General features: G+C 47.9%; 1 protein-coding gene across 1 annotated transcript in view; it reads left to right on the forward strand.

The window, feature by feature from the left end:
- GRIP2 (glutamate receptor interacting protein 2) overlaps positions 1-12,731 on the forward strand; it is a 148,839-nt gene that overhangs the window by 34,019 nt on the left and 102,089 nt on the right. The window lies entirely within an intron of this gene.

Genomic DNA, 12,731 nt, shown 5'->3' on the forward strand with positions numbered 1-12,731 from the left:
TTACAGGGAAACTAACATACATAACAACTTGTGGGATTTAGACTGTCTATAAGAATATGTTTACCTTCTCATTTTTCAAGATATTAGCAAAAAAAGATAGTTCTGTAATAAAAAAGTAGAGGAAGTAAGGAAGTTTAAAATACACATTATATATAACATCTTGGTAAAGTCCCACTTACAAAATTGTTAAATCTCTCAAATTATTATCTAAATAAATATTTTATTGTATTTTAATGTGCTTTATTATATTCTGCAGTGCCCTGAGCACCTTGACTTCAGACAACTTCAGAAATAAAAGAATTATGTAGAGTCTTTGCAATATGAAAATTAATGCTTAAATGCTTGGAGACTTATAAAAATTTCAGCAGGTTTTCTAAGGCTAGTGATAAGGGTTCATAAACAGACTAATTTTTCCACTCTTAAACATTTCAGGTCAATGGAGTACAAGAGGAGATGTTAACAAAACCTGTGCTCTTTTAATAAGAGACTGGAGCGTTTGGAGGGCAGCGTACCCAACTGTTATACTGCAGCACTCTCTAATAACATCTCCAGACACTGCAATAGCAATAAAGCATGACAAGATTGTATAACAACTCGATTAATCACCTTTTCTGGTAACATGAAGAGAGCATGTTATAGCATCCATCTAACCCCTGCTCCCTTTCAGTGCCTCAGGAGCTTTGGGGCAGTTATTGCAGAGGACCACCATCCGTTGCTTTAGGTTCTAAACTCACTTAAACTCATTTTTTTTGGGTGATGTATGTAGTGTTTTGCCTCTTGGAAGGAACTGGGAGCGGGACGTGCACGTGCGTCTGTCCCACCTGCCTGCCAGGAAGGGAACAAAGCCAGTTGGATGCAAAGGCAGGTTAAACATGCTCAGCCCGGCTTTCCTCCTCACTTGCGTTATTTATGTGGTTTTTCCCCTAACTTTGCGACCTGGGGGATGGGGCAGGAAGGAAGCTCTGGGCTGGGAGCGCCTTTGTGCTGGGTTTATGGTGGGAGCCTATTGCAGGGTGGGTATCGGTGCCCTCTCCAGCCGGGGGCTGGGTCCCCTGAGCCCTGGGCAGGGTTGGCGACAGGATCCCTCCCGCTGGTGCGGCTCCGCATCGCGCACAGGAGGATCTGCAGATCGCCACAGCACGTTCCCTGGTGGGAAAACTGCTCCAAAGTCCTCAGTGGCCAAAGAATAAACGCTGCAGGCGGTCTCTGGATGGATGACCTATTGCAGATTTAAGCACACAACGGGGAAATCGTGGGTTCTTTTCCCTCTCTTGTAAATTTGCACATCTGATGCCTGCTTGGGTAGCAGGCACATAAAATCGGTTTGGATGGAAGGGTTTCCAAAAGGATGCTACTCGACCTCTGCCACCCACAGTTTCCAAAGCTCCATGGTAGCCAGGAGGCGTCCCAGAAGAAGATAATTAGGCTTGTGCTATTTCAACTTCCTCTGATCCCTAAGAAAGAGTTAATTACAGTCTTTTCCCTCTTGCTCAAAGGTGGCTGGGTATTATCATCAGAGCTGTAATTATTCATGCTAATTGCTTATTTGGAGAGGGAGAGAGAATGAGAGAGAGAAGCCCCAGACTCCACACCAGTGATTAGCAGAGGAGACCAGACCAGGTGCACTTGGTTAAGGCTGGACCCAGGTAGTGCCGGGGGTGGAAGGAGGCTGGGGATGCCGGAGGGTCTGTGAGCGAGTGCTGGAGCAGACCTGGTCCTGCTGATGCTGCCGTCTCCTCTGGGACTGAGAAAAAAGGGCATGCACTTCTTGCAGACCTTCCTCCGGTGGAGGGCACTCCGAGGTAATTGTACTCCTGACTGGAGTCTTCATTTGTTTTGTGGCTTAATTAACCTTTCATCTTTCTTTTTTGGTTTGGTTTTGTTTTAAATCTCCCTACGAGGGAGCAGGGTGGGTTGTGAGATGCTTGTCTGAGGTTTGTGTTCAAGCTCCTCTACAGAGCTTGCGGCTGATGTTTCATTCCCTGAATAAAAACTTCTACGATCCGCTGACAACCTCGGTGTTGGTGTGTTGCTTGGGTTGGGAAGGGGATAAGGAGGTGGTGTGTCTGTCCTCTTCCCTAGTTATATGCTTTTAATAATAGGGCTGATTTCCTTTGGAGGCTTATTCCTGTAACAAGACCTGGGGTTTGCCTCTTAAAAGCAATGGATTTAAGCTTTATTTTTTGGTGGCCGAGGGTATCTGAAGTGTGATGGTCCTGATTAGATGCTTTGAAGGCAGTAGCATGGTAAAATTTAGCACGCTGCAGAAGCTGGGACTTAGTGGGAAAATGCTGTGGGGAGCTGTCTCCTTGGGCATACCTGGTGTGGTTTGGGGACGGTGGCATGCTCTGAGCGTGGTGGCACGCGCCGGCTTCTTCTGAAGTGCCCGAATTGTTGGTGAGGTGGGAGCTCGTTGTGAGGACTAGAGTCAGCCCTGAGAAGTAATTATTTTGTTTTACTTTATTCTTTCTTGGAGTAGAAGGACTATGTGTCCTGCTTGACTAGGGTTGCAGACTGCTTCTGGTATCTAATCTTTGTACGTGTCAGTGCGGTGATGAGTGGTCCGCTGTGGTGTGGGTTGTTTTCTGTTGATTTTTCTGTTTTCTCTTAAGCCTTTGATTCCCGCTGTTCTTAAGGCTGAGAAAAACAACCTTAAGAATCACAGTTATAGGTGACACGAACTATGCAGGTTTTAATAAAATAACTGGAAGGAGTTGTCCCCTGCCAAATACCTTTGAATGTTCCTCTATCCTTCTTATAAAGGTCTCTCTGCTGTCATCCTTATGGACAGCATCCATGTGCTGTGCTGAAAGCCAAACCAGACTGCTCTCTCTTCTGGAAATCTAAAATTATTATCCTTGTGCTTTAACTTCCTAACTGGCCATAATTATGTTTTAATGTACTGAATAATCTTTTCATCTGGATGTTTTACTACTTACTTAAATTACGCAGGCTTTCCATGTTCATATCCTCTTCCTGACAGAGGAATTAGCTCCGGTACAGTGAGGCAGCGACCAAGGACTGCTGCTGCAGGGACTGCAGTCGTCCCCGTCCTCTGGGGTGGGAGGCAGGGACAGGGATGGGGAGATGTCTCCTTGTAAGTATTGGGGAAGTTTGGATTTACAAAGAGGTCGGAGGCCTGGATCCCTGTTCTAACAGGTATTGCATTGCTGAACCTGAGCTGAAGGTTTATTTGTAGTTTTCTAAGCTTTTTGCATGCTGATTATTTGGAATGCTATACGTCTCCAAGAAGGCAAGGAATCCCAATTTGCAGAGGTGGTACAATAGAAATAACCTTTAGTAAGCCCACCACCGTTCATCCAAATCTGGATCCTCTAAAGGTAGCAAAATTTTTACTTCTCTTGAACTCTGTGAGAATTAAGAGCCTATGTCCTTCCCAAGGCATCTGGCCAAAGTGTGGTGTGAGGTTTTTTTTTCCTCTTTCCTTTTTTTCTCCCTGTATCTTCTGACAATTACCACCTCATCCTTTGCTGTTCTGTTCCAGGACAACGTAAGTGCATGTTGTCCACCCCATTGCTACTTACTGCTTTCCTGTGGACCTTAGATTTCCCAAACACCTCCTAAATAATGCTGTTGTAGAGCACTGATATACTTTTGCATGCCTATAGCAAGCTTCCCGTGCGCTGCCAGCAGCACTTGGTTCCCCTTTGCCTGCAGTTCATTTTTTGTGGTGGGGTTGCAGGATTATAAATGACTGTTGACCTTCTCGTACCTGTGTCACTCAATAGTTCAATTCCATGTGCAAATTGTCCGGGGAAGTCAGAAATCTTTGGGCTGTAGACCTGATCTTTGCTTTGCAGGGGTTAAAGTAGTGGGCGCTGGTGCCATCGAGGAGAGCGGTATCCAAGAGGAACGTGCTCTGGAGGCTGCCAAAGTGCCTGGGAAATGGTGGGCTCTCTAACATGGACGCAAGGCATGAGGGAAACGCATCCCTCCGTGGAGGAACTACATATGGCAAACAGCGCATAGCTCTCGTTGAGATCCCCTGATTGTGGGGCTCCGCAGGAGCAGAATTTACTTTGAAAGTCTCTGTGGGCCATGTCCTTTTCAAGTCCTAAAGGGATTCCTTGATGGATTTTTGTCTCCCCTATTTCTGCGTTGAGGTCAGAGTTAGAGTATGTAGGTAGGGGAGAACTCTTAACTATTACTGGATTTTCCCATTAAGCCGTTGCTGGCAGGGAAACAATTAAGAAGCCCGTCAGACGCTGCGCTCAGGATGTCTCCGTGGGATTGGGCTGTTGCTGGCTGAGGCGGGGGCTAAGCTCTCGCACTGCCGTGGTGCTCATTCCTCTCCCCCAGGAAGGAAGTGACAAGGCTGCCAAGGGCAACTTCTCCGCTTGGTGCTTGATACTGGGAGCTGATGCTGTCGTGTGTGTTCAGGGACTGGAGGGTGACCAATGTGCATCCTAGGGATGTTACCTACTGTTTTGGTGATAATAATAATAAATAAAATAAATTTAAAAAATAATACGGTGTCTCTAGGTGGCCTGGAGTGCCTTGTGCAACCAGCTGACCTTGGTGCCATAGGAAAAAGGATGTAGGATGTCTAACGTGGGGGAGTCCCAACTAGAGATGACGCCATTGCCCTTGACCTGTTGACATCCAAATTTTTGGGATGTGAGTGAAGAGGCTTGGAGCAAGGCAGCTGCAAGTACAGGGCTGGGTAAGAAGCTGGGCAGCGAAGACTCGTAGCCGTTTGGTGTGTTTGCTAAATGCCTGCCTTTTATCTGCTGTTGACCTGCATTGGACTCGGAGTTAATCGGGAGATATACAGACAAGCCTTTCGGAAAGCAGGCATGTCTAAGGAGACTTGGTGTGCTTTGATCTGAAAGGGTCTCCTGTAAGCATCAGCCAGCCTTTGAATTGATTGCTGTGCGAGAGAGGTTTTGATGGAGTGAGATGGCACAGTAGGGTTTACTGGATTTTTTTAAGTCCAGTAGCTGAAATCAGAAAATGTAGAGGAAAGGCTTTGTAAGAGGCTGGCTTTGGGAGTAGGGGGGACCGGGGAAGCCGAGTCTCCAGTCTACATCAACTATTGCAGTAGTTTGGGCAGTGTTATAATTTTCCTTCTTTTTCCTGACAAAATCCATTAATTAAAAGGCTACATCAATCAGCACTCATTGAGTTTGACAGACCTGAGATTCAATGCTAATTCATGGAGCTGCTCTGTGTGGGGGGTGTGTGAGTGTCTTTAGGGGCTAGGGCAGCCAGCAAGTAATCATCTGTCGGTCCGAGTTCTTGCTCCATCTTCTCCCAGTATATCTGGGTGGGTGGAAATGAGGGAGGGGAGGAAGAGTTTACAAAAGATTAGTTAATATCCCAGGAAAAAAAAAAAAAAAATCTATACGTTAGCTATCAGAACAGCAGAGCTGAGAAAAGGTGTTTGGCCAATGACCGAATTACTCTTCCCAAAAAGTACCCTTCTCCATGGTGAGCCCTAGCAGGGCGCTGGGCCAGGCCCGAACAGCGTGGGACCGTGCAGCTGTGAGAGCAGTTTTTCTAGAAATTAGCCCCGGGAAATATCCTAGCTAGAAATCATTGTCTGCCCTCAAGTGTAACCCCAGCAGCAGGTGATGTCCCTTGCAGTCAGGTTTTTCAGTTTCTATAGCCACGTTGTGAGGGGTAAATGCTGATTTTTATGACTTTTTTTTTTTTCTCCTTGTGATACCGCTATTTCCTTTCTTTGCTTTCACAACATTGATGAGGGCATCCCCCATTATCCTCATTCCTGGCAGAACTTTTAAACCCTTGCTCAAATCTTTCTTTGTCATTTTGTCTAAACAGTGACATGCAGTGGCGACATAATGTGATGGAGATGTATGTAACAAGCTTCTGCGGAGAGACGTATGTAGGTATATATGTGTGTATATACATTTTACTAGCGCTTAAATGTATTACCGGTTTCTCCCACACTCCTTTGCTGGTGCAGCAACCTACGGTGGGGATTTTGTGGGCTATTCCCAAGCTCACGGACAGGCATGTTGCACCTTTCTTTATATTCCCCTTTCCATGCTCAGCCAGAGTTACAAGGTCCTTTACAAAGGTAGTGGTCACTTTTCATTTTCCTACGTATAACAACTAAATATTCTTGAGAGTATTATCTAACAACAGATAATCTGTGCTGCTCTCGCTTTGTGCTGTGTTATTCTCTTACCCCCCATTGCACTACGCACGTGCACAAGTCCATGTGCACAAACCCGCTACGACGTCTTCTGCTGAGGTCCCCACCAGCTCTAAAGCTTTGCTGCTGCCACTGCGTGAGGGCATTTTGTATGTCTATCATCAGAAAATGACTGGGCAGTTATCTAGTAGGGATTTGCTCGAGCAGTCCTGGGTGCAAGGCTCAGCTGCAAGTAATGCTGTGTAATCTTAATCCTGACATAATCAATACTATGGTGCAGGAAGCTCTTGTGTGAACTGTCTGAACCCCCTCCCCATCTCCTTCTAGCTGGCTGCTCTGTACCTTCAAAAAGGCCTGACTTCAGGGGCTGATGTATATTAATTTTTTTCTTTCTTTACTCTTTGTGAGACTTAATTCAAGTTAGCACATGAATTTTGCGGCTTGCTGATTTTATGCGAGGGGAGCAGCAAAGGCAAATGTCAGAACAGGATCTCAGTTCCTGTCAAAAGGCTGGGAAAGAAGATGATAAGGCGTGTCCAGTGCGTCAACTGGACTCGTTTGGAATATCAACAAATTATTACGATGACCAGGTCAGGCCCTCCTGGCTTCAGTATGTGACTTGTGACTCCTGAAGAGCCTGGTGCAACCGGGTTGAAATCTGCTCTGAAGCCTGATTCTTCCTGACACCTGGGTTTCTTGGGGTTTTTTGTTTTGTTTTCTTTTGGGTTTTTTTTTTACTGTCCAGCAGCTATTTGCTCTGCTAGGTCAGCTTCCGTGGACACCAAAGCAAGAAATAATCAGCTGTGCATGGCAGCGGCACCTTCTTTCTTGCGGGGTGACGTTGTGACCGTGTATATGTGTGTGTGAGAATAAAAACATTAAACTGTATCCCTTTCTGTCTCTGTTCTCCTTCTCCAGCCCTGCGTTAGCCATTTTAAAAGGAGTTTGAGAGTCCAGCACTCTCAACTGAAAGTACATGCTGCTCCCTCGTGGAGCACCACGCGTTGCAGGCGAGGCCAGGAGGGTAGCACTGCTTTGCCTTGCAGCTTTAGGCAGATCGCTGTGTATAAAGGAGCTGGTCTAGCAGCCTCTGAAACAAGTGATGCTCTTTTTAGAGCGGGAAAATGGGATTTTGCAGGTGATGAAATGAGGGTTTTTCCTATCTTTGTTTTCCAGCCAGCCCGTGCCTTGGGATGGAACGCGTCGGAATAGCTTGTGGAGCCAGCTTGGCTTTGGAGGGTGGATGAGAAGGAAGGGTGAGGACGTGGTGGTGGGGAGGGGTTTCTCCAGCCTTTTTTAGAGATGAGTTGATCGGAAGAGCCCGAACGCCCAGGATGTTAGAGGCTTGCCTGCATGTCCGGCGTGCTCCCTGCAGGCAGCCCTGTGTCTGCAGTGCTGCAGCCTAAGGCAAAGGCAAGGGGCTGGGCACTGCCGAACACGGGGCTGAATCCCTCTCGCAAGAGATGGAGCAAACCTGAGGCCTGGGCTGTGCCAGAGAGGAGCAGGAATTGCCCCACTTTCCTCCTGCCCTGCTGAGGAACCTGCTGAACCCTACCATCGTCTAGCAGCTTCTGACTCTTAGAGGGCTCAATAAAGAAATGGTCCTTATGTCTGCTGGAAGTAGGCACCTTTTTGGAGAAAAGCCGCCTTCCTTCCTGATGCAGAGGGAGGGGGGAGCGGTTTGAAGCCCGGCTGTAAGCGCAAGAGGGCAGAGCTGGTTCATGGCTCCTGAGCTCTTCCAGCCCGTGGACCCACCAAGGGGCAGCGGGAGCTGGCCTTGCCCTCGGCGCTGGTGGCAGCCGGAGCGGCGGCAGTTGCTGGGCTGTCGGCACAAATGTGACTCCATCGCTCTGACTGTGCCCTTCAGCACCAATATTACCTGGGGGGAATATATAAACAAGACAAGAATATCTCTTGTGGCCCTTCTCTAGTTGCTTTGAAAGGTCGATTGTACCCGTGCTATGCTTGTGGGTGTCTGGCTATGGCATTAATAAAAGCTTCATATTAATATTGATGTTAGAATTGAAAACATAAATTGATTGTTAATTAGCAGCTGAACAGCGGCTCGAGCCGTGCTGGTAATGATACATGAGGGTCGGCTTCCCAAGCAGTGTCTGCTCTAAACTACGCAAATGGCATAAATGCAGATCACAGGTCCTGTTTGCATTTAAAATAGCAGAGGTGTCATTGCTAATGAACACATCTTCCCAGCAGATACTCAGCAGGCTGCTAGTACAGGCGTGTTTTGAGAGTATCTTTTGTGACATTGCCTGGAAGGAGCTGGAACGATCACGGTGGGAGACTTGTCTCCTGGTCACCTGTTGGGGGTTGCTCTTGGCACTTTCAGGTAACACACAAATACAGAGTTTGAGGCTTTTAAACCAATTTTTAGATTTAGATAATGGGAGGAGAGAGTCTTGCATCATCTCTTTCAATTCCAGGGGAAAACAATTACCTGGATTAGTTCAGCCACTGCCTCTGGGAACCTGCCCGGAGAGTGAAGTGTCACACAGTGCAGGTACTTTTTGGAAGTCCTCCTTGCTGAGGAATGAGCTGCTTGTCTGCCTCTGAGGTGCTCTGCAGAGTATCCTGGGATGGGGGAGACTTGTGCTCTAACTTCAGCAGATCAAGAGCAGATCTGGCCATACATGTGAGGGCCTGCACATGAAACATTGAGGTCCCTGAGTCGTGGCCGCTTGGATCCTAGACTGGAGACAAAGCCAGTGCTGGGTATCTGGGCTGCAAACACAGCCTAGACGCCGAAGCCAGTTCTTTAGAGAGATGAAATAGTTTGAAATTAGAAATTTGAAATAGCCTGAGGCGATGTCACATCTCTGAGCATGGACAGTGTCGTTTGGCTGAAGGAAACCCCCAGGTCGTCTCTCCCTGCCTGCGCTGCCGACTCTCTCAGCCTGTGCGTACGGACGTCCGTCCCGTGGAGCGGCGTCCCAGGCTGCCAGGCGCTTCCTGGGAGGGATCTGTGAAGGTAAGAGATCCCGTACGAGCTGTCTGCTGGTATCAGCCTTAAGATGAGGGAATCTGTAGACTGTCCCCAGGACAAATGAAGTAGTGCTGCTCACTTCTGCTGGTTTTCACTGCTCACAGAAACCTGTCACGGGGAGAGGTACAGCCGGCCAGTGGTCCTGGGGCTGTGCGGGGCCGTGGTGGAAGATCGTCCCCGTCTCCCACACTGCGAGTCCAATTAGATCAAAGTTTTAAAAGACGGCTGATGCACAGCAGAAACATCTTGTCCCTGGGAGCTTAGTGACTGAGTCAGGCTGCCTGTGCCCTTCTCTAGCTTGGGAGCTTCTCTTCCTCAGAGGCTTTTTTTTTTTTTCTTTTTTCAGCTTGGAGGATTTTCGCAGCTACATGGCAGAGAAGCAACTGGCAGGGCTGGATTGCTGTACTTCATCTCTCTCCTCCCAGCTCCAAGTTACAATCCGAAGACATTTGCTTGTTATCAATAGCTTTTCCTGTTGGCTGTTTCAGTCTCCATGCTAAAGAAACACAGGTTTCTCAGTCGCGGATTTAGGAAGTGGACTAGCTTATTGGGAAACAACCAGTGATAACTAGTCAGGCTTAGTCGGGGTTGGAGGCTTTCCTTAACATTCCCCCCCCCCCCCCCCTTTCTTTTTTTCTTCCTAACTGGAGAATCTTGAACATAGTGAACTGTCTGGAAGTAGTGTTATCCTTCTGAACTGTAGTGTACTCACCAAAGAGGTGTTTGCTGGGTTGTGGGAGGGCGTTGTGCTTGATGGTCTGGATAAGGAGTTATCAGGAGGAAATCTTTAATGTGTTGTTGAGGCTGGTTGGCGTCAAAATAGAAATCCATTGCACAACTCTACTGAACAGTCTGAAATGTGGAAATCAATGTAAGTGTGACCGGTGTGGTTTTTAGGTAAGACCATACGTAACCTTCACTAGAGCTTTCTGGGTCTCATTGATGCCATCAAGTCCAGAAATGAAGTTATCGTGAATGGACAGCTCTGCATTCTGTGGGATTCCTCCTGGGGTGGGGGAATGGAGTGGCATTTTTGGCCCCCTCCTCCAATTTAATTTCCTGGAAAGAAAAATTGGAGTTGTAAAACTGAAGACGGAGCCATGCCACCATCCAAAGCATGCTAGCATCTCCCATGGCCCTCCCCCTGCTGTGAACGGGGTTGAAGAGTAGCTCTCCTGTGCAGCTCCATCAGGGTTCGTAGTTAGCTCTGCCATCTGTCAATCTACCGAGCATCTCCAGTGTGAGTCTGTGCTAATCAGGTGCAATACCGGTGTCCGTATTATGGATCCTTCTCTAATGAGGTGATGGCGCATACCATTAACCTTCCAAGCTGCTCTAATTACTCAGTTTCTGATCAGACACAGCTTGTGTATTAGCACGCGATGGCTAAACTCAGTAGAGTGTTGGAGCTGCACAAGGTCCGCTCTCCAGCAGACTTCTCTCTCCCCTTCCCTCGTTCCCCTGCTCCATGCACAAGCAAAGTAAGACTGAAGCAGAGTCTCATCTTGGAAAAGGGGTTGGGGGAAGGAATCTGGGCCAAAAATAACCAATAAAGTAAAAGCAAACTGCAAGAACCTCCCAGGTTTTGTGTGTGTTTGCGCTCAGTCATTTTCTATATCTCTCTTCTCAGCCTTCGTATTTTTCCCCAAATCTTTACCTCATCAGTCTTAGGAGTTGCTTTGAAACAGGACTTCCCTAATTTACGCTCCCCCCACTCCCCCTCACTTATTTAATTCAAAGACTGCTTTAATCCTCTTCCTACCTGAGCCCCGCATTTTCACAGGAAAAAAGGCTTATGTCAGTGGTTTGTTGTTCGCTCTCTGGTTTGCCGACTGGGTGACTAACTCCTTGGTTTTGTAATCCATAAAGAGGTGGTGTCTGGTCGCGCACAAAAGCGGGGCTTAGGGGAGGCTGTGCTAGTGCAGGCATGCGAACGTGTCTCAATAGCTCCTGGAGCAGAGCCAGATCCCAGCAGCAGCCTCCGGGGCCAAGGGTGACAGGGTGTGCTTGTCTAAGCAAGCTGATGGGTGCTTATGGCAATGCAGGAGGGACCAGCGGTGGGGCTGCCAGCCACGGACTCCGAGCTGGAGCAGCACGAGAGGGATCCCAAACCCTGGGCACTGGGGTAGCTCTTCAGGACGCTGTGCAGAAGCAACAAGAAATGACGCGAGCTTCTCCCGTCGATCCAACTTTGATTGTAAAGCCTGAAGAGAGATTTCCCAAGGTACCACGGATGAGGTGACTGAGGAGTCCTTTTCCTTCTGTGTCTTCCCGATTGAAGTAGGCACAGTGGGAGGTATTCAGTTAGCAAGGGAGCTAACGTTGCCCTCGTCTTGATGGGAATGTACAGGAAGCATGTGTTGGCACGCTTGGCTTGGCTTAACGTGACTGAAGAGCCTCATCTAAGATGTAGAGTAATGCATCTGAAGTTGCTTAGATTTGAACTTGTCCCTAGGCAATGACATTTGCCTCTGCGAAGACTCATCTTGTACTGTATGTTCATTATAGCTGAATTCTGTTTAAGGATGCTTATGGTAGAGCATCCCATAAAATAAAATAAATTATGCTTCAGCCATTTTATCTCTACTAAGTGTAAAACGGGGATTGATTGTGCCTCTGAGAAGAAAATGCCGTGTAACACATCTCATCTGTGTCTAAATGTGTTTCTGGTAGACCAAAGCCACTTAGAAACAGCTGTAGCAAGAGTATGATGCTGGGGCTGGATGGGAGCTGGCGCTGTCTTGTCCTATCCTCAAAGATGATACGGGAAGAGCCGTATATTGCCTTAATACAGCATCCTTTTTGCAAATACACTTGAACAACAGTCTTGGGAACAGTCCCAAACGTACTACCTGATCAAATTGTGCTCTTGGAGTGTCAGATTAGCTGTAGATGCAACGCTAAAGCGGTCTTGTTTAATAGATTTTTATCTTCTGTACCAGTGGATTCAAAGGGATGAAAAAGATCTGGAGTGCTGGGCCACTGTGTGGGAGGAAAGCAGCCTCTGAGTCACTGGTGGTTATTAAATGACAGCAGCATTGAAATGCCTCGAAAGCCCCAGCCGTGCACTCATGTAGGCTGCTAATTGTTGATGATCTGCAAAGGCAAAGCCCTGACCGAACTTCCAAGAGAGCCCTGTTTCCCTGAAGAAAAAGAGGATTAAACCAGCCTTTTTGCTATCTTCTCAGCTGAGCTATGAGAGCTTGCATGACGCAGAAGGCACGGCCTCCCCTTGGGCTGCTGCCTGAGATAGGATGGCATCGGTGCCCTGGGCCCCCGAAAAGCGTCTCCCCCCGCCTCTCCTGCAGCACCAAGTGGAGCCCGGCATGCTGCCACGAGAGCGGTCTGCAGCTCTTGCGGTGCCTCGGTGGTGGTTCACGGTGTCTCCGTAGACGCAAGAACTAGGGTGCAAAGGACAGTTGTCCCCCTTTTATTCTAGGGGGAAATGAGTCCCAGGGAGTGATGCTGGACGGGCGAAGGACTGCTGGATGCAGAATTGCTCCTGCTAGTGCTGGGAGACCCTTTTCTTTCTCAAAAGGGTGAGGGTGCTCTTCTAGGATATGAAGCTCCAGGCTCAATTGCCTGGTT

This window comes from Ciconia boyciana, chromosome 11, assembly GCF_034638445.1.
Source record: "Ciconia boyciana chromosome 11, ASM3463844v1, whole genome shotgun sequence".
NCBI lineage: Eukaryota > Metazoa > Chordata > Aves > Ciconiiformes > Ciconiidae > Ciconia > Ciconia boyciana.